The 21,005-nt window shown below is 43.8% G+C and overlaps 1 protein-coding gene across 2 annotated transcripts in view; it reads left to right on the top strand.

Annotated features, from left to right (window-relative positions):
• Positions 1-16,735: 16,735 nt before the first annotated feature.
• Positions 16,736-21,005, top strand: part of ZFAND5 (zinc finger AN1-type containing 5) — a 36,606-nt gene continuing 32,336 nt past the window's right edge. The window contains exon 1 of one of the 2 annotated variants that reach the window (XM_085633030.1): positions 16,736-16,977. The gene's annotated coding sequence lies outside the window, so the exon portion shown is untranslated. Of the gene's footprint in view, positions 16,978-18,292; positions 18,469-21,005 lie in introns of those variants that run through there. The other variant, XM_085633031.1, reaches the window with a different exon arrangement.

The raw sequence follows: 21,005 nt of genomic DNA, 5'->3' as shown, positions 1-21,005 counted from the left end.
TCCATTCTGGCAAAACAAATCCCTTGTATAGATTTGACAAAAAACTTAGGATGGGTAAGTGTGTATAACTTTCATGTTACACTAGAAAAACTCTTCCAAAATGGCGCCCGGAGTTCAAACGATTGTGTTGAAATTATGACCAATACATTATTGTGTCCGTATTTGCTTTTACGATAGCGTTTGATAGCAGCTGGTCTTACACATAAAAGCTTGATAAGGTTTTGACCGTCCATATATGGGATCAGGATAAATACAACGGTGTCTTTGTCAGTTCAAATGTAATTTTTACTAAACTTCTCCCGTCGAAGAAGGCGGTCGACTTTAATACTAAATAGAGAGTTGGGCGGATACTCGTTTTTGCCCAATGTGATTGTAACCACTATATGTGGAGTGGCTGTTCATCTTTTAATCCAATCACCATATGTCTTGTGTGGATTTAATCATTTAGTGTGCTATTATTAATATTGATTAAAAGAAACCACATAGAGTGTTTCTGCATCAAATAATGTCCTGGCCTAGGAGATTGACGTGGTCCATATTTGGCGGATTCCCATAGCCGCCATTTTTAACAATTGTGCTGATGTAGGACAGTGATGCATTTCAGCCAATGTTAATATCGCAGTCTATTCCTATATTGTGACTAGCATCATACCGTAAATGGCCACTATCCTCTTCTAAGTACACGTTTGTCTTGCTTTGTAAATAATACTGAAAGGTCTCATTGATTCTTTTAATAAACCAGAAAATGTTGTGTGTTGCCCCTTATGGAGATATTGCAAATACACTCCCTCTTCTCAAATTCTTTTGTAGGCCTACCATTTAAAATAGTGCTTTGTTAAGCTTGAATACAATACTCAAGGGACTGATGCTATGTTGATTCTTTAAACTGTATTAGACAACGCTGTCTGTTGTCCTTTATAGCAACACTTTAAGTGTAGTTCCTAATTTCTCAAACTTCTTTACAGGTTCACTGATTACAATATTCCCTCGTTATAGTAAGCCTGACATGAAGGATCTGTGTGTCCTATCTGAGACATACTATGGTATGATAGATGAATTGGTGATTGGATAATTTTTACTCTCCATGATTATTGTCATGAAATAACCACAGTGAACAGTGTTGTCTGTCGCATCTAATGGAACCACATAAGTGTTTTTTTCCTTAATCTTTTCTCACAGGTACGCCTTTCAAAATATCTTTCTACCACAGTAAGCTTGACATGAAGCGTCTATGTGCCATATTTTAAACACGTTAAAGTTATGACAGACTAATATTTTAAACACTTCAAAGGAATTGATGAACTAAATAGAGCCATGATAAACCTTCTTGCTATTCTTTAGCTTCGATCTATCTTACGCGAGTGTCTGCCCTCACGATATAAATGGATAGATTATGCAATGGTTACACATAGGGCAAAATATTGAAAGTCAAGGTTTGATAGACTAATTAGGAACATGATAACTTTCATGTAGTCTTTAATCCTTATCCAGTTCATATGAGTGCCTCTCTCGCTTGACTAAATTGAATATACAATGTAATATGCTGATAAAAATTAAAATACTGTATTATTTGATGATTGTTTGATACTATATTTTCCTGTCTGAATTACTGGTTTACATCAGATGGATAACACAGCATTACGCTGTGTCCCGTGAATCGCAATGTAGGTGAAAAGAAACTCTTTTGTCCGAATCAATTATATATCACCGCTTAAAACAGAGTATTAGATTGAAAGTCTGGTTCAGTTTTTGTAATATATTGTAAATAATAAACGTTTAAACTTGTATAGTATATATATTAACATGTGTTTTGTATGTATTTTTATAGCCTTGAAGAAGTCCTGTGTGGGACAAAACACATCGCGTCGGCTATCAATTCTGTAATGTACTTTAACTTGAATAAAATAATAAAGAATAAAAGGAGAACACTTTTGCAGTATCTTGACTGGCAACGTGATTTATTTGAGAGACGCGATATTTGTCATTTGCATTTAAGTGTTGATATTCACATTTAGTATTGCGTATTGTAAAAATAATGTTGGGGCTTTCAACTTTGGATACAATTCTCGATTAATTAGTAGTTTACTGTAGCCTTTGAGTACTGAGCCATATCTGGATTTTATGCTTTTGGGGTCTTTCTCCATTATTGGGTATGTAGGAGGGTCACGCCAATGGCTCATTGCACCTCGCCTTCAACCTAATTGCCATTACACTAGACTGACTGGTGCAGGCTCCTAGTGCCTGGACCTTTCTCTGTGGGAAGTTGTCATTGCATGTATAGTTTTCATATCCTGAGGGCGTCCAGATCGTAGTACAGTCAGGCATCCTTGCGTGTATGGGCCAATAGAGAGGATGGCCGTGCGTTAGGCATGGTTCAGTATTAGTCACAAACTACTTTGTGTCTGTCAACTTATTTGTTACCGCACGGGCCCCACCACAACAGTGGAGACTGTGCTTTTTCCATTAGGTGGGTCTGGTAGTTTTTCAATTAAGTGCGTTTGTCCTAGGTACTAAAATGAGTCATACTACTTTTGCAAATGTGCTAATGTTTGGGGAGAAGCCATTGACTTGGTAATCAGAAATTACCAGAGGATCATTTGAGAGCCAAATCACGATGTATACCAGGGTCACTCATAGTCCGGCCCGTGGGCCGCCAGCGGCCCGGCAAGCCTTCCTCGGCGGCCCGCGGACCTTGCAGACATCCTACATGTGTTTTAAAAAAAGAATTAAATAGTGTTAGCAGCCCGGACTCTGAGACTCTGCTCTGTGGGGGCTGGGGGATTCCAGTGATTGTCAAAGTGGAGATGCAGGGGCATTAGAGGTGAAATACAACAAAGCTTTATTAACATGTAAATGGTCTTTTAAAGACCTGTGAAGTACTCGGGTGCGGCTGTGTGTGAGTGCTGGGAAGCTGTCTCAGTGCGGCTGTGTGTGTGTGTGTGCGCTGGGAAGCTGTCTCAGCCTGGGCTGAGGGAGGGTGAGATGACAGAGGGTGACAGAGGGAGGGAGAGGGAGGGAGACAGAGGGTGACAGAGAGAGGGAGACAGAGAGGCGCAGTCTGGGGGAGATGGAGGGAGAGGAAGGGAGACAGAGAGAGGCAGAGAGGGTGGCAGAGAGGGAGACAGAGGGAGGGAGACGAAGGGTGACAGAGGGAGGGAGGGAGAGGGAGACAGAGGGAGAGAGACAGAGGGAGGGAGAGAGACAGGGAGAGATAGAGGGAGGGAGACAGAGGGAGGGAGGGAGATGGAGGGAGGGAGACAGAGGAAGGGAGGGAGATGGAGGAAGGGAGGGAGACGGAGGGAGACAGAGGGAGAGACACAGAGGGAGAGGGAGGGAGACAGGGAGGGAGAGAGGGAGACAGGGAGGGAGACGGAGGGTGACAGAGGGAGGGAGGGAGACAGAGGGAGGGAGAGGGAGGGTGACAGAGGGAGGGAGGGTGACAGAGGGAGGGAGGGTGACAGAGGGAGGGGGAGACAGAGGGAGGAAGAGGGAGGGAGGGAGAGGGAGACAGGGAGGGAGGGAGATGGACAGGGAGGGAGACAGAGGGAGGGAGACGAAGGGAGAGAGACAGGGAGGGAGACAGAGGGAGAGTGACAGAGGGAGGGAGGGAGACAGAGGGAGATGGAGGGTGACAGAGGGAGGGAGGGAGACAGAGGGAGGGGGAGACAGAGGGAGGGAGACAGAGGGAGAGGGAGACAGGGAGGGAGGGAGATGGACAGGGAGGGAGACAGAGGGAGGGAGACGAAGGGAGAGATACAGGGAGGGAGACGGAGAGAGAGAGAGAGAGACAGGGAGGGAGACGGAGAGAGAGAGAGAGAGAGAGAGAGAGAGAGAGAGAGAGACAGAGAGAGAGACAGAGACAGAGACAGAGAGAGATATGTGGGTATACCGGGTCTGGTGGGTCAGTGGACGAAGGCGTCTGCTGCAGGGGCCTGTGTTCCACCTCATGGTCACAATTCTTCTTTGCTTTAGCCCCGCCCCTCCCCATCTGACCCCGCCCCCACCGGTGCGGCCCTCGGCCACAAACCACACTGTAAATTTGGCCCCTGAGAGAAAGTTTGTGAGTACCCATGATGTATACCATACATGGACACCAGTCACTCATCCCTAGCATTTCTCTTAGCCAAAATGTTCTAGCACTTTCGGTTGGCAACTACCCTAATTTGTAACTAACATTTTCATCCCATATTATCTTTTTGCCTTTTATCGCCAATGTATTTTAATATTCCACAGCACACAAGAGGTGCTCTTGACAAGCCACTGACAATTCAACATTTACTACAAAACAGCTTTTTAAATGGTGCATGCCTAGCTATGTCCGGCGTGTACACCATTCAGACCGAGAAGTTGTTTCTGCAAGTATTATACCATGAGTAGTCACAAACCTTTTCCCGGGGGCTGCAAAGTTTGGTCTTTGGTGTGACTGAAGGCATCACTGATGCCAGCGGCGGGTGTAAAGTCGGTGTAGGGGAAGCAAAGCATGTTATTTAGTGGCAATGTGAAACCAGAAAACCTGGGATGAATCCCGGCTTCTCCACTTGACCAAATTGTGTGACCCAGGGCAATTTTTTATTTCAATTTCCCAGCTTTTTCTTCATTATCACATGTAAAAGGAAATTGAAATACTTGACTTCAGGATGCATGCTGTTCAAAATCATCTCATGTGCTTGGATATAATCACTAATGGCATTGTTGTCGGGGTGGGGGGTACGAACGTTTCTAAATTCATGTTTGAAAAACATCACATTTAAGAAAATGACTTCTAAATGCACTGCTATAATTTGATTTACTAAGATGGAATAGTTCTACAGGTCAACAAAACACACGGTTTTGAATTTTTTGAAAAGATTATCGTATTTATACACATTAGCTGTCTTTAAAAATGAAGGTGTACCTAAAGTTAAGGGCTTATTTACTTCCTTTCCCCAACTGCAATTAACCTTTAAATAAGTGCTTGATGTATATGTAACAATTTGTTCATGTTAGTGCTGAGTAAACAGCAGCCCAGTGCTGCTGCTGCCCAGGGGGACACATGTAATGGTCAGGAGGGCCGCATGCGGACCCGGGCCGTACTTTGAGTATCACGGTACTATACAAATCTAAAATCATACTAGGCTGCTCAGAGTGGTACATTACCCGTGATACTGGTATGCTTTGCCTAACTTTCGCAAACGCCCAAGTGTGTTGTCCTTGCATATGTATTATCCACTTGTGTATTTTCCTTATAAGACTTTGGTGTAATCAATATTTACTGGCCACGTACCTTTCAGAGTATTAGGTGTCCAACAACCTTCTTTGCAATTCACTAATCCCAAAACTTAGTTTCTGATGGTAGGATATTTACAGTCGCAAGACAAATTTTAAGTTACAAGAGTAGTCAAGGGATAATTTTAAAAAAACAAGTGGTTGTGTGGACACGTTTTGAGCAAATAAAGGCAACCATCTGCTTGATGGTTGCCCTTATTTTATGCAATTTTATATATCGCGAACATTACCCGAAGGTGTCAGAGCGCTTTACAAAAGAACCAGTTGCGTTACATAAGGACTTTGGATTACATGAGTTACATAAGAGATATAAACAGGAAAAAAATTGCAAATGTACAAGTGGAGCGAAAGGAGGAAAAAATTGCAAATGTACAAGTTGTAGAGTCCCTCAAGGAAGAGATACAAACAGATAAACTCTAAAATCACATAGGGATGGTAGTAAGTACAAAGGCCTAATACAAATACTAGTGGTTGGAGTTATATATACAAGAGGAGTGTAAGGAGGGAAAAAATGCAAATGTACAAGCTGTAAAGTCACTCAAGGAAGAGATACAAACAGAAAAACTCTAAAATCACATAGGAATGGTAGTAAGTACAAAGGTCTACTACATATACTAGTGGTTAAAGATAAATATATATACAAATTGAAAATTCACTCAGGATTACATTTCAACAGCAATTAGGCTTGGAAAATTATATATTACATATTCACAGAGCAGGAAATTCTTGCCATTGTTCAGCCAGGTGTTCAGGTGGTGTTGCACTCAAGGGTGGTGGTCTTGGGTGACCGAAAGTCTTTAGTCCAGAAACGCCTATGATTCAATTAAAAGATGAATTGCCCGACAGGCAAATCATGTAGAGAGGGCGCCATGGCAGAGGCAGCTTGCCGAAAAAGGGACCGCGGGTAGGGGCTCCCCTGTAAGGCTGTGAGATGGCACCTGACGGCCGCCATCTTCAGGTCAGGCTCCAGTCTACTGGGTGCTTCCAATGACCGTGGCAAGATTAGCGAGCCCCCCGCCCCTCTTCGCAACCAGAACTCCACTCACCGCTTGGCGCTGGGGGCCCTCCAGTTTAATCAGTATTTAAGGAGATACCAAATAATCTTTCCTTAAAATAATGTTGCAATTTGTTACGATTGTAGATAATTGTCCTTTCCTGGACACCGTTCTGTTTTGCATTATAGTGTCCCTGCGCGGACACCTTACCATCAGTGAGGTCATCAGCTGTGAAATGTCACGCTGACAGTTGACAGCTGATCGCCGACATGACTGGATGTGCGTAAGCTCCGTACTCTGTAGGAGCCTTTGTTGGCGAAATTTATTAAAAGAACTCACTTAACTCATAATGCGTTGGAGTTCTTCACAAAGTGGCGACGATCGCCAACACTAAACCCACGGACTGTATTTTTCAATATATTAAATTAATGAAGTGGGTCGTGACGTTCCAGTAACCAAAAAAGGAAAATTGGGAAGAAAACGAAGTAAACAATATCAGAATGAAGAAAAGATCATTTCATGGAAAACAAGGTTAGAAACCACAGAAATAATGCAAAAATAGAAGAAGAGAAGATTCATCAGCGACTAACAATATAAAAAATACATTGAACATTGCTGTGGAAATTAATAAAATACAAGGTACAAACTTTTGATATCAAAAGATTCAACCATTGTATAATATATATTCGTAGTGAACATTGAATTCAAGACGCATCTCAACGGTCATTTCTAACGGAAACATCTGAGGTAACTGACAGCTGTTCTCTACGCTTACGGGCTATGACATCAGCGACGTAGCGGCCATCTTAAAACTAGACATCAAGAAACCTCTGTCAGCGGTCTAGTCGGCGTCACTACGTTGTCAGCGCCATTTTGAAAAATCAAAAAAAAAAAAAAACTCTTCCGAGAATACAGCGTCGTGTATACAGCCGCTTCCAACTACTATGGAAAAGAAAGAAGAAGTGCACGCTAGAACAACCTAAAGCAAAAGTAAGACAAAACATTTAAGAAATCGTTTGCTTAATTACAAAAGTTACTTGCAGCCGTTTTCATGCGTTTCACACAGTAACTCATATTTCACAGTGAGAAAGTGAAGCGTGTAGAAATGAATACAAGCTAAGCACGTTTAAGCACTAGTGAGCTATGTTTTTGAGGCAAACATAACACGCTCGCTACAAATAAAAATATATAAAAAAAACGTACCCAGTCAACTCAAACCATCTGAATTTGTAATTAAAAAAAAATATAAAGTCAGAGTTTTATCTCTATAGCACCATACACTTAAATCTAAGCGGATATAATGGCTTCTGGGTGTGTGTGGAACCTTTCCCCTCCTGAAACATTCCTACGTGCTGGTGGGGAACCTACCCTCAAGTGGGAAGAATGGAGGGAGTATTTCTTAAATTATATCTCTACCTTAGAAAAAGATAAAGAGGTTAAAGCAGAAAAGAAATATAAAATGCTCATGCATTGTTTAGGAGCAGGAGGAATAAAAGTGTACAATGCCATCAACAAAAAAATTAGAGCAGAAAATGAAGGTGATATATTTACAAACGCAATAGATGATCTCAACACGTATTATAAACCTACAGTTTGCGTAGGTGTAGATCGCTATAAATTCTTCCATAGAAAGCAGGAAGAAAATGAATCAATTGATGATTAAGTGTCTGCACTCAAAAATCTTGCCATAAATTGTCGTTTTGGAGCACTTCATGACGAGTTTATTAGGGATCAAATAGTAATGCAAGGTTCAAACTTTAACATCCAAGACAATTTATGGGCCAAGGGCAAATACCCTCTACAAAACATAATAGATATTGCAAGTAAGGCCGAGCTCACTGGACGTTGTGCCAAAGCTGTTCTATCAGAGAATAAAGAGAAGAAGGAAGGAGACACTGTAAACAGGATAACTGACAAAAAGAACTACAAAAAGCAAAATTTGAATCAAAGGAACTACAAAACTACATACAGAAAAAATGAAACAAAGAACTGGGGCCATTGTTACAGATGTTTGAGCGCATCACACTTGGCAAATGACCCAAAATGCCCTGCACGTGAAGTAAAATGTACACATTGTGGTGTAAAAGGACATTTTGTCAAAGCATGCAATAAAAGAAAGCCACAATTGGTTAAAGTGGTGGAGTATAATGAAGAAAATAATGAGAATGAACCTGACGATGAGGATTGCAACATGTTTATACTGAACATAGATGAAGAACAAAGCAACGATGTCAACGATGTTAGCGCAACTAAATCTGTGACTAAGAAAAAGAAACCCATTTGCTGCATGTCTATTGGAGGTGTGGACATTAACATTGTTGCAGACTCTGGATCACCTTACACAATAGTAAACGAGGGAGTCTGGAAGAAAAATTTGTACCAAAAATCGGAAGTGAACTAGAACAATCAGATATAAAAATTAGATCATTCACCGGAGAGCCCATAGATGTTTGTGGCTATAAAAAAATTGAACTTTGTTTACAAAGGTCGAGAAGCTGAAGGAAATCTGTAGGTTCCTTAAGTGGGACCATCGGTACTAGGATGGATGGATCAAGGAAATTTGGCTATCATCCTAGACCCAAGAAAAATTGAACCTGTGTTGTGTTTGTATGATAACAAAGACTATGCTGATTCTCTACTCAAAACATATCCTAAAGTATTTAGTGGAGATGTGGGAGTATTAAAAGGATATCAACATAGAATCAAACTTAAACCGGTGACAACTCCCGTAGTACACAAGGCGAGGAACATTCCATTTGCAATAAAAGATGAAGTGAAAACACAATTAGACCAACTACTGGTTGAAGGAATAATTGAAAGAGTGGACACATCTGAATGGGTCGCACCACTTGTCGTGGGAAAACGGCCTAATGGCAAGTTGAGACTCTGTGTAGACCTACGCGACTTGAACCAAAACATTATAGTGGAGCAATATGCACTACCAAAAATTAGTGAGATGCTGGCTTCCACAAAGGGCATCAAGTGGTTTTCTACAATCGACCTAAAATCAGCATATCACCAGGTACCATTGCATCGTGATAGCAAATCGCTAACTACATTCATTACACCTTTCGGGTGCTTTAGGTTTACACGAGTACCTTTCGGCTTGGCCTCAGCAGCCGCAATGTTCCAAAGACTCATGAATAACATCTTCGAAGGAGTACTTGGAATACTACTCTTCCAAGATGAAAAGGGTTGACTGCAGAGCATTCTAAATGCAAGTTTGCAAGCAATTCAGTCAGCTACCTTGGTCATCAAATAACTGGCAGTGGTATCAGCCCCAAAAAAAACTCATACAGGCAATAAAAGACTCGACGGTACCATCTAACAAGGATGAACTGAGATCCTTCCTGGGTCTGATATAGTTCTACTCTAAATTCATCAAAAATTTCTCACTAAAGACGTACGCCCTAAGACAGCAGCTAAAATTAAAGAACAAATTTGAGTGGTCTGATGAATGCGAAGAAGCCTTTTAAAATTTAAAAGCAGACTTGTGCACGGCTTTACCCCTTCAGGGTTATGACCCTACTTTACAAAACTTTGTTACAACAGACGCTAGTAATAAGGGGCTTGGCGCCGTGCTCACACAGAAGGACACCAAGGGAGTAGAATACACAGTAGCTTTTGCATCACGCTCGCTCACACAAGCAGAAGAAAAATGTTCTGTAATAGAGCGTGAGGCGCTAGCTTGTGTATGGGCTCTGGAACACTTCAGGCAATACATTTGGGGCAGAATAGTGAATTTGTGCACTGATCATGATTGATTGATTGATTGAACAGAGATTTATAATACGCAACTTTGCCCGAAGGCGTCAAGGCGCAGAAGGTGGAAAAACAGCAATCAGCCAAATGTGAGAGAAAGAAAAAGATATTAAGAATAGTATTCAGAAAAGAGGAAAGTTTTAAGAGCTCGACGAAACAGAGGTAAGGAATCCTGATTCCTTAGATCAGGGGGAAGCTCGTTCCAGAGTCTGGGGGCGAGGGCAGAAAGGGACCTGCCACCCCACCTTGCTTTAGCAAAGCAGGGGACAGTGAGCAGCTTCAAACTGGAGGAACGGAGGGCTATGCCAGGAATGTAGTACGACACCAAGGACCTAATAGCCTCTGCCCCTGCGTCATGAAGAGCCCGATTGATGATGGTCAGGACTTTAAATTTTATCCTGGCAGGAATAGGGAGCCAATGAAGATGTTTCCTAATGGCAGTCCCAGAGGAGCGTCTGGGGGCGTTGACAACGAACCTTGCTGCAGCGTTTTGAACAACTTGCAGCCGATGAACCAGGTTGTTGCTCATTCCAAGATAGAGGGCATTACAATAGTCCAGGCACGAAGATAGAAGAGCGACCGAGACTTGCTTCCGAGCATCCGGGGAGAGGTAATGAGTGAGCTTTCTCAACACCCTAAACACCCCGCAGCAAGTAGAAACAGTCCTGTTCACTTGCTTGTCAAAGGCCAAGGAGGTGTCAAATAAAACTCCCAAATTACGAGCAACACCAGAGGGTTGTGGGCAGACTCCCAGAATCGGCGGCCACCAGTCGGATGTCCAGACCTCCTTGTTACCCCCGAAGACAAGGATTTCGGTCTTCTCCCCATTCAACTTTAAGAAGTTTGAAGTCATCCAGCCTGCCACGGCTCCCATACAGTTCCTAAAATTGAGGGCCGTAGAGCCGACCGATTGTGACAGGGAGACCATGATTTGGGTATCGTCGGCATAAGAAAGGACTTCCAAACCAAAAGATCTGACAAGCCTAGCAAGGGGGGCCACATAGACGTTGAAAAGGGTGGGGCTCAAAGAAGAGCCCTGGGGGACCCCACAGTGCAATGGCTTAGCAGGGGAGAGGAAGTCACCCAACTTTACCCTTTGCTCCCTGTTGTTGAGAAAGGAGGTGAGAAGACTGAGAGCCAGCCCCTCCACCCCCATCTCACCTAGTCGGGAGGCCAAGATGGTGGGAGACAAGGTGTCGAATGCGGCTGTAAGGTCGAGCAGGATCAGCAGCGTAGTCTGACCCCTGTCGACCCCAGCACGGATGTTATTGACCATAACTGTGAGGGCTGACTCAGTGCTGTGCTCCTTTCTGAAGCCATGCTGAGAGGGATCAAGCAGGCCGGTTTTGTCAAGAAAGGAGCTGAGATGGACGTTCAGGTGGGCCTCCAGCATCTTAGCAGGAGCAGGGAGGAGGGAGATAGGACGAAAGTTTTTTAGAGTCCCGGGGTCCAGAGTGGCCTTTTTTAGCAGGGGCTTCACAATAGCGGTTTTCCAGGAGGCTGGAAAGGTCCCACTAGAAATGGCCCTGTTCATAACCACTAGCATGGGGGGAATTAAGGTAGCTCTGCAGTTTTTTAGGATCTTGAGCGGGCAGGGATCAAGAGGTGAGCCTGATCTAAGGGAGTCCAGCAGTCTCTCAAGATCGGAGACCGAAAGAAGAGGAAAGGTGGAAAGGGTTTCATAGGGGGGGGGCATGTTAACAGGATCAGGAGAATAAGGGTGAAGAAGATTGTCCGCTTGGAGAGATGCGTAGATGTTGAGTATTTTGGTGTGGAAAAAAGAAGAAATCTGATCACAGAGAGCTTGTGAGGGGACTATGGGGTGGGGGTGATGAATAGAAGATAAGGTTTCCACAATTTTAAACAATTCACCAGAGGAAGTGAGGGAGGAAGTGAGATTGGAAAAATATGTTTGTTTTTCGGCTAGTACCGCCGCTTTATAGTTCTTAAGCAGGATTTTGTGATTGAGCCGGGCTTCAGCATCAAGCTTAGTTCTCCAAAGCCTTTCCTGCCTCCTACAGTCCTGCCTCAGAGTTCTCAGGGAGTCGGAGTACCAGGGTGCTGAGGGACGTTTCCTGGCACTATAGACCGATTTAAGAGGGGCCAAGGTATCTACTGCCTTAGCGATAGCGCTGGTAAGCTCCTGAGCCGACAGATCGATGTCCTGTGAGGGGGAGGCTTAAATTTGGCAAGAAAAGGGCTTAGAGATAGATCAGTCAAGCCCCGAAAACTCCTCTTCTGCACCCAGCAGTCTGTGACTCCAGTGGAGGCTGAAAAGGCACAGGGAGTAAATTCCATGGAGACCGCAAAGTGATCGGACCAGGAAAGGGGAAAAAGAGGCCCTAACTCTAGCCTAGAATCATTCGTAAAGACGCCGTCAAGCGTGTGACCGGCAATGTGAGTAGGAAATAAGACCTTTTGAAGTAGGTTAAAAGGAGCCAGTGACTCCAAAAGGGATAGCGTCTCAGAGTTGTTGCTTTCTAAATGAAAATTGAAATCCCCAAGAATAGTGAGGGAAGGTTTACCTTTAACTAAAGTGCTTACAACTAAAGGATTGTACATGGCTTTGCCAAGACTGGCCAGACTATCAGTACGCCTGTTTGATTACGTGTACAACGTCCAATATGCTCCGGGCGTAAAAACTTTTGTTGCAGACTAGCTAAGCAGAATGTCCATCACTACGCAAAGCAAAATTGACCATAACGAAATAGATGAGTTTTGTATAGCGAACGTTCTCGAAAAATCCAGTGGCATCTCAAAAGAAGAGTGGTTCCTTGAGCAAAAAAGGGACAACATCATTTGTCTCTTTATAAAAAAAATGACTGAGGGGTGGACGGACAAAAACAAATTAACGGAACCCCTTAAGCACTACTGGGAGGTCAAAGACAAATTATCTTTAGAGAACGGATTCTTATTGAGAAGTGGGAGATTTGTACCACCGAAAGAAATTCGCACAAAGATACTTAAAATTTGCCATGAAGGTCACCTAGGGATTGCAAAAACCAAGAGCAGAATCAAAAATATGTATTGGTGGCCAGGTGTCGTATCGACGTAGAGAGGATGGTGAGGAACTGCAAATTTACATGGACTCTGACAAAACACAGGTGACATTTAGACCTCCTCTGCACCCCATTCCCAGCCCATCGATGCCGTGGGAGAGAATAGGTATCGACATTATGGGACCCATGTCGGAGAATCTGGAACAATCGTATGTGCTTGTAATTATTGATCTCTTCACCAAATGGCCAGAGATAAAAATTATAACCAAACCAGATGCACTAAATGTAGTCAAATTCATGGACGAAACTTTCGCACGCGAAGGTTTTCCCAAACAGATTGTAAGCGATAATGGGGCACAATTTACGTCTGAAATATTTAAGGATTACATATTCAGGCACAATATCAAACATAAAACAACGTCAGTTTACCATCCAGCTGGTAACGGGGCTGTTGAAAGATTCAACAGGGTCTTGAAAGGCATAATACAACTTGCAAACAGTAACAACCTAAACTGGAAGCATGAGGTTTTCAGGACCGTGTGGGCGTACAGAATCACACCCTGCGAAACGACTGGACACAGTCCTTTTGAATTAAGAAGAACTCCCCTTTCAAAGGACAACGTGTTGAAGCAGCTAAAAGAGTTTACTGGTCGTCACGACAAGTCAAAGGAAAACTCACACAGGCTCAGCTCAAAAATAAGGAAATCTACGACAAGAAACATGGATGTAAATATGTGGAACTCAAGGTGGGAGACCTTGTAAAGGTAAGGAAAAGTGGTCATATTGGTAAGACTCAGGAGGACAGATACACTTCTCCACTGTCCGTACGTGAGGTGTACTGCAATTCTGCTCTCTTGAGTGATGGTAGAGTATGGCACTTTTCCGCCCTTTCTGCATACAAGCATTCAGCCAAGGGAAAGGATGACGCCATGGCCACAGAGACAAAGGAAAACTCTTCAGAGAAAACTAAAAACGAAAAGACACCATTCTGTTCCCCTGACTATGAGTCCGACAATGAGTTTCCTGTACCATCTACCATGGCGGAATGCAACATTTCACGATCCCTATCTACACCTGCCAACATATCAAACGATCAGACTAACGCCACAAGAGTTAGGCGGATGTTGCCACCTACGCCTACTAGTGACGCATCACAACTGATTAGCAGGAGCCGTGCAGTAAGGTTGTTAAGTCCACCGGCTAAACTAAAAGACTTGGGGGCATATCAACAACAACCGGCGATAATTATCTCTAAGCGCACTTAGCGCTAGGATAATTATCGCCGGCTAGCGTGAATTTTTATCGCTGAGATAGCGTGCTATTAGCAACGCTTATCTCAATAGCGATAAAAACCTTACGCTAACAGGCTAACGTGAGATTATCGCTGGAAACCCAGCGATAATCTCACGTTACCTTGTTGATAGGGACAGGCAAACTTAGCCATGATATCCTCCTTCCATAGGATATCATGGCTAGGTCAGAAAAATACCAGATGTAAAAAAGCAGCGTTAACCGCGGCTAGCGCTGCTTTTTTTGTCTCTAACAGGGTTAGCGACATTCTTGATAATAGGAGAAATGTCGCTTAGCGACATTTCTCCTATTATTTTACTCTGGAACGCCCCCTTTGCATCTCATTAGAGATACAAGGGGAAGCGTAGAGTAAAAGGGTGCTAACATGCAAATTTGCATGTTAGCACCCTGTTGTTGATAGGGCGCTAGTTTTATCTCTCCTTTTTTGGCTTTTAAAGCCAAAAAAGCAGAGATAAAGCCCTTGTTGATATGCCCACCAGTGCTCACAGGATTTAAACGCTTCCCATTTAACGGCGTAAAAGGTTTGTGGGAAGACAGCAGCCTCTTACTCACAAAACGCGTTTCGAAGACTCCGCAATATGCTGCAATATACAAGTGTTAGAATGTATGTGAACAAACTAGGTTTCATTCAAAAGCCAAAAAAGCAGAGATAAAGCCCTTGTTGATATGCCCCTATGTTTGCGAATAGTCCTCACTGAACTCTATCATTTTACTCTCCCTCTACCTTTCCATTTCTTGTTTCTTTCCATCTGTAAAGGGGGGAAGATGTGTTATGATTGTAGATAATTTCCTTTCCTGGACACCGTTCTGTTTTGCATTGTAGTGTCCCTGCGCGGACACCTTACCATCAGTGAGGTCATCAGCTGTGAACTGTCACGCTGACAGTTCACAGCTGATCGCCGACCTGACTGGATGTGCGTAAGCTCCTTACTCTGTAGGAGCCTGGGTTGGCGAAATTTATTACAAGAACTCACTTAACTCATACTGCGTTGGAGTTCTTCACACAATTGCATGTATATTCTGTGTCATGTACCTAGGACACACTGAAATCATAGAAATAATTGCTCGGGTGTACACTGTGCTTTCAACAGAACAGTATGCATACTCGCATACATCCGCACTAACCAGCTCCGCCAGTCTGGCGCACCCCACATTCACCTTGCAAACAAGGCCCTTTATTGTGTTGACTCCAATCTCAAGCATGAAGAAATCCCCAACAAGAAAACCCTTGGACTCGCAAGATTATTTCCGGGATGGTGATACATTTAACTCGGTAGGAAGCACCGTGGTTCCTACACCACGCCGTTGTCTATGGATACTGTATATTGGGCTCGTGCCAGGCGCGTGGTTGTTGACTCAATCGCTTAACCCTCCCACCACAGCCCGTGACTAAGAGGCCAGTAGTAATAGAAGTGGCTCCAATTGGTGCAACAAGAAAAGAAGGGCGGATTTTTGCAGCGCCTTCTTAAAAGTTGTTCACCATTGTTAGTCTGCTTGTCTCACATAGGAAAACGCAATGACTTGCAACAGAAAAATCTTACACGAAGTTCCGTTTTATCTGAAAAACAGATACATATAATTCTAATAGTACGTTTAATGTCGTAACCTGAACAGTCAACAATCGTGCTATATGTCATCCGGATTTCCCTTTTAAAATGGAAATATGTTTAAACAGGAAAACAAATATATCGATTATAACGAAGCAAACCCGCTCTTTCAGCATGAACTAGAAAGCTGAACACTCGAAGATGGCAGCCCCAGAGTGGGCAACACTGAAGTGCTATGTCATCGCTACCAGTCTTTCATTTCCATGATCCATTACAATACTATTCTCGAGCTAAACTGCCGTTACAAGCCTGCCGCTGCCGCCAGCTTAATTGGTATTGGGACGGGAAGCGGTGACGACGTCCTTGTTGCTGTGCTCGTGCAAACATAGAACAAGAAGAAAGACTAAATACAACGGCCTATGAGCGACTGCTTTCAGTTTGACGTTAGGGAGACCGCCATCTTGGAAGAGAGCAGTTTCCCTCACGTGTACACATTGGGTCGGTAAAAATCATTTTTTTTCTAATGAAAGACAATCAAAAATCAAGTGTTTGTAAATGACAACTAAGTAAGTAGATTGCTTCTACAAATTATATATACATATCTTAAGGTCAATAATCAGCAAATCTTGTGAACATCTTGTATGACAGTTTAATATAGACGTGGTTTGCTTTCTGGCATAAAGAATAAAAGGCAAGTATATTTCCATGTATGTCACAGACCATATCCATTTGAGTGTAAAACAAACAGGGATTCTTTCCATTTCAAATATGGCATCGGCTTTCCAAGTCCCGGCAGCGACCGGACGCCATTTTAGACAGCCTGCTCTGTTTGCGCCCTGCCTGCTGGGGGTTTCGTCTTCGTCAGCTAGTCTGCTCCGCCCTCCGCGGCGGTGACTCTAAAGCCCGGGCCGCGGGGAGAGACCTTCAGTTCAGAGGTGGAAGAGGCTGCTGGCGGCGCTCGGTCCGGTGAATGTGAGGCGGAGCTACAGGGGGTCACATTTGGGAGCTGAGACGTATAGACGCCGTGATAGAGATCACCTATCCTGCTGAGCAACCGGGAGACACAAAGAGTCTGTACCTCCCTCCGATTACTCGAGAGTAAGAAGCGCCGATCAAACTATTTCTTTGTTTTCGAAGGTGCTGAAAGGAACAACATTCGGTCCGAATCCTTTGGATTACATATTTCTCTACCTGGAGTGTGCTTTACCCACCAAGGGTGTCTTTATTTTTTTTTCTTCTGGATCTTGTTTTAGAGCTCCATGGTTGTTTGCCAGGCGTTGTGAGGAGGCACCCGAGAGCCTTATATGGAAAACAGGCAAGAGGCTGCTATGGCTTTGGTTGAAGGCGGAACTCGCCTTAGTTTGGGGTGTTAATGTTCTGGGGGCACCGGAGGCCGTTCTCCCCTTTGTTCTGCCGCTAGCTGCCTGGTTAACCGGAAGCACAAACGGAGGCGTCGCTGGCTGAGGCCTTCGCCGTGACTCAGGATTTTGATGTTGTGCGAGGAGCCCAGGTAGTGTTCGCATTTATCCCGAGCGCTGGAAAGCCTAGTGCCCTGCACTTGTGAGCCTTTGAAGTGGAAGCCTATCAGCCCTGTAGCTTTCAGAAGGTGTTATAATTATTTAGTAATGTAGCGTGTGTGTGTAACCAGTATTTAATTTTTTTTTTGTGTGTGTATATAGCTTAAGTCGAGGCAGAGAAAAGTTTGCGCGGAGATGGTAGGCTTTATACGGAGGCCAGCTTACGTTTGTTGAGAAGCACTTGCTCTGGCTTTGTTTCTTTACTAGTGCCGTGGCCCTTTTATTTTTGCAGTCAACTCTTTGATGTAGTGTGAAGCGATCACCGCTTGTTTTTCTTGCTAATTATCCATTGTGCTGTTCTTTTTATTACTCCATGCTGAGCGTAGACGTTTTGATGGCCTTGTACCACTTAAAGAGAGATTTCAATATTTGATGTTGCAGTGTGCTGCGGTTGTTTGCTTCCCGCACCCTCGAGGCTCCAATACTCCAGAAAAGGAACCTTTTGAGTTTACTTATTTTCTTACCGCCCCCAACACACCTGTGTCCAGGTTGGGGGAAACACTTGTCATTCACTAGCCTTTATTAGTTTACTCTCGTTACTCAGTACCGACCTGCAGAACGTAGTATTCGAACGCTCGCGGCATCCGTCGGCGCTAGTAGGTGCGTTCTGGGGTCACTACTCACTTGGGGGGACGGCGCAGACTCTGTCAACGAAGCTGCAGGTAGTGACGGCCGCGGCAGCCTCGGTTTGCCTATAAATAGCCGCTGATCTCAGCGTCGGACTGTGCTGCGCGCGCAGCTTCTCGTGGCTGTGTCACATTGCAGGCTTGTGACAGCATCTGGATGGGCGGTGCGAGCCGGGACACGTGATCATGCGCGCTCACGTGCTGGACAATGGGACGACCAGGACCACAGCTGGTCTGTCAGTCACTGTCAGAGGGCGGGAAGCCTCACCTGCCGGCGCCCGTCCCGTACTGCCCTCGGCCAAGCGCAGCTGTTATCTACCAGGATGTGCCCAGCAGCAGTTGGCCACCACGTGACGGCTTGGAGCATTGCATCTCCTTACAGTACAGTGCGTGCGTCCATTCCTGGTTTAATGTGCCTTATTGTAGTTCCAGCAAACAACTTATTGTTAACCTTGGTTATAGTCTTGCTCGAGTTAAGTGTATATTTTTATTTGTTAGCGCATTTGAAGACGATGCTAGCTCAAGTGCTTTTCCATTTGAAGACTATGCTAGCTCAAGTGCTTTTCCTTACTGGGCGCGCTGCTGTACAAATGAGTTTAGAAACGCTGTGCTCTTCACTCAAAGTACCGGACATTCTTCTAATGTACCCAGGCTTCTACATTTGTTTCTACGGCTGGTATTTTGAATGAAACCTAGTTTGTTCACATACATTCTAACACTTGTATAGTGCAGCATATTGCGGAGTCTTCGAAACGCGTTTTGTGAGTAAGAGGCTGCTGTCTTCCCACAAACCTTTTACGCCGTTAAATGGGAAGCGTTTAAATCCTGTGAGCACTGGTGGGCATATCAACAAGGGCTTTATCTCTGCTTTTTTGGCTTTAAAAGCCAAAAAAGGAGAGATAAAACTAGCGCCCTTTCAACAACCGGGTGCTAACATGCAAATTTGCATGTTAGCACCCTTTTACTCTACGCTTCCCCTTGTATCTCTAATGAGATGCAAAGGGGGCGTTCCAGAGTAAAATAATAGGAGAAATGTCGCTAAGCGACATTTCTCCTATTATCAAGAATGTCGCTAACCCTGTTAGAGACAAAAAAAGCAGCGCTAGCCTCGGTTAACGCTGCTTTTTTACATCTGGTATTTTTCTGACTTAGCCATGATATCCTATGGAAGGAGGATATCATGGCTAAGTTTGCCTGTCCCTATCAACAAGGTAACGTGAGATTATCGCTGGGTTTCCAGCGATAATCTCACGTTAGCCTGTTAGCGTAAGGTTTTTATCGCTATTGAGATAAGCGTTGCTAATAGCACGCTATCTCAGCGATAAAAATTCACGCTAGCCGGCGATAATTATCCTAGCGCTAAGTGCGCTTAGAGATAATTATCGCCGGTTGTTGTTGATATGCCCCCTCGTACTTTAAATGCGCTTGTACCTTGGTTGTTATGCTTAGAGGCTGAGCATATACTTGCATACCTTTTTTATAAACTTAACTTTTGTGTGCGTTGTTGTCCTTTGTTGTGTTGGTCAAAGTAGGAGTAGTAGGTTTGGGAGCAGCCCTGCCTTTACCACCTTATTGAATTCCAAGTGACTCGGGGCTTTTTTGTGTATGACATGTCCTCTGTCTTGTTACGTTCATTGCCATATGCCTGGTAAAAACACAAGTTTATCCCGCCCCTCTTTTCTGCGTTTTTATTTTAATGAACCGACTCTGTTCAAAACCACCGAGAAACTACCTCCATTAAAGTGCTGACACTTTTGTACTCCAAGTGCACCCAACTAAAACGCTGCGCAAAATTATTTAACGGTATTTGTAGCCTCCCATCAGGAAGTATTCTTAGTGCATTATGCACCAAGACTCGCTGAATGTTAGTGACCGCTACTTTTACTGAAAATCGTGTGTGTGTACATGTTCTCAAGGAACGCACTGCCGTGACTCATGTTATGATTTTAGTATGTCAGCAAATTATTTCACCAGAGCAGTTAAGGCCTAGCCGACGTGTCTTGTTTACTTGCAGTTCACGGGCCATGAATATCTACTGCCTTGTTTACATGCAACTGAACTTGACGGTTAGTGGCGGACCTCTTTGTGTTTGGCACAATATTCGTGTGTTTTATTTCGTGACTGGGTTTATGTGTACACTAGAGCACGTAAGGACTGATTATATTTTTCCAGGCCAACGGACTTTAGCCAGTGCACGCGAACATACAAATATTGCTTGTTGGCTTTGTGCGTGTGTATCTCCATTTCGTTTCTTATGTCTCAGTGGTCCCACCTTTATCCTATGTAGAGGTGGTTAGTCCTGTTATTGAAATCACTAAGATTGGTTGCCTGTTTGTGAAGCTGCATCGAAATTGGACCCCTCTTCAGTCTGTTTATACTGCCCATACTATTGCAGTCTTCCAAAGGTACTATTATTCTGCCAGGCGCTCTGACTTGTGGCTGAAAGAGTAGGTTTCCTTAGCCTCATAGGACCCCTAATATTTAAATGGAAAAAATGGGATCCAGTTGTGTTCGGTTTCTTTTGTAAACTCCATTTCTGGTCTGAGAAGGTTAAGTTCACTGTATTCCTTAAGGTGAATGTAAGGTATGTACTTGGTGAACAAACGCACAATAAGAAAGCAACGTTTTAGTTCAAAAGTGGTTTTAGGTGAGATACAAATGTGAAAATTGATATTTCCCTCGTAATGCTATTTGAGACATGCTATGTCTAAAAGCAAAGTATCAAGGGCCACTGCAAACTGACTAGAGTGGCCAATGTATCGGCCTTATTAAAAATCATTATTTCTCTCCATGCGATATTAGTCTTGAGAAATATACATCGTTGACTGCGAGATCCAGGCTGCAAGAATCTTTTCACACAAAATTACTGACTGTTCACACGTGTACTGTTGTAGTTCTTTTTAAACCGTGAATATGCCTGCAA

This window comes from Triturus cristatus, chromosome 2_1, assembly GCF_964204655.1.
Source record: "Triturus cristatus chromosome 2_1, aTriCri1.1, whole genome shotgun sequence".
In the NCBI taxonomy this organism is placed as follows: domain Eukaryota; kingdom Metazoa; phylum Chordata; class Amphibia; order Caudata; family Salamandridae; genus Triturus; species Triturus cristatus.
Note: the sequence above shows the minus strand (reverse complement) of the source record. Positions and strands in the feature narration are given on the sequence as shown.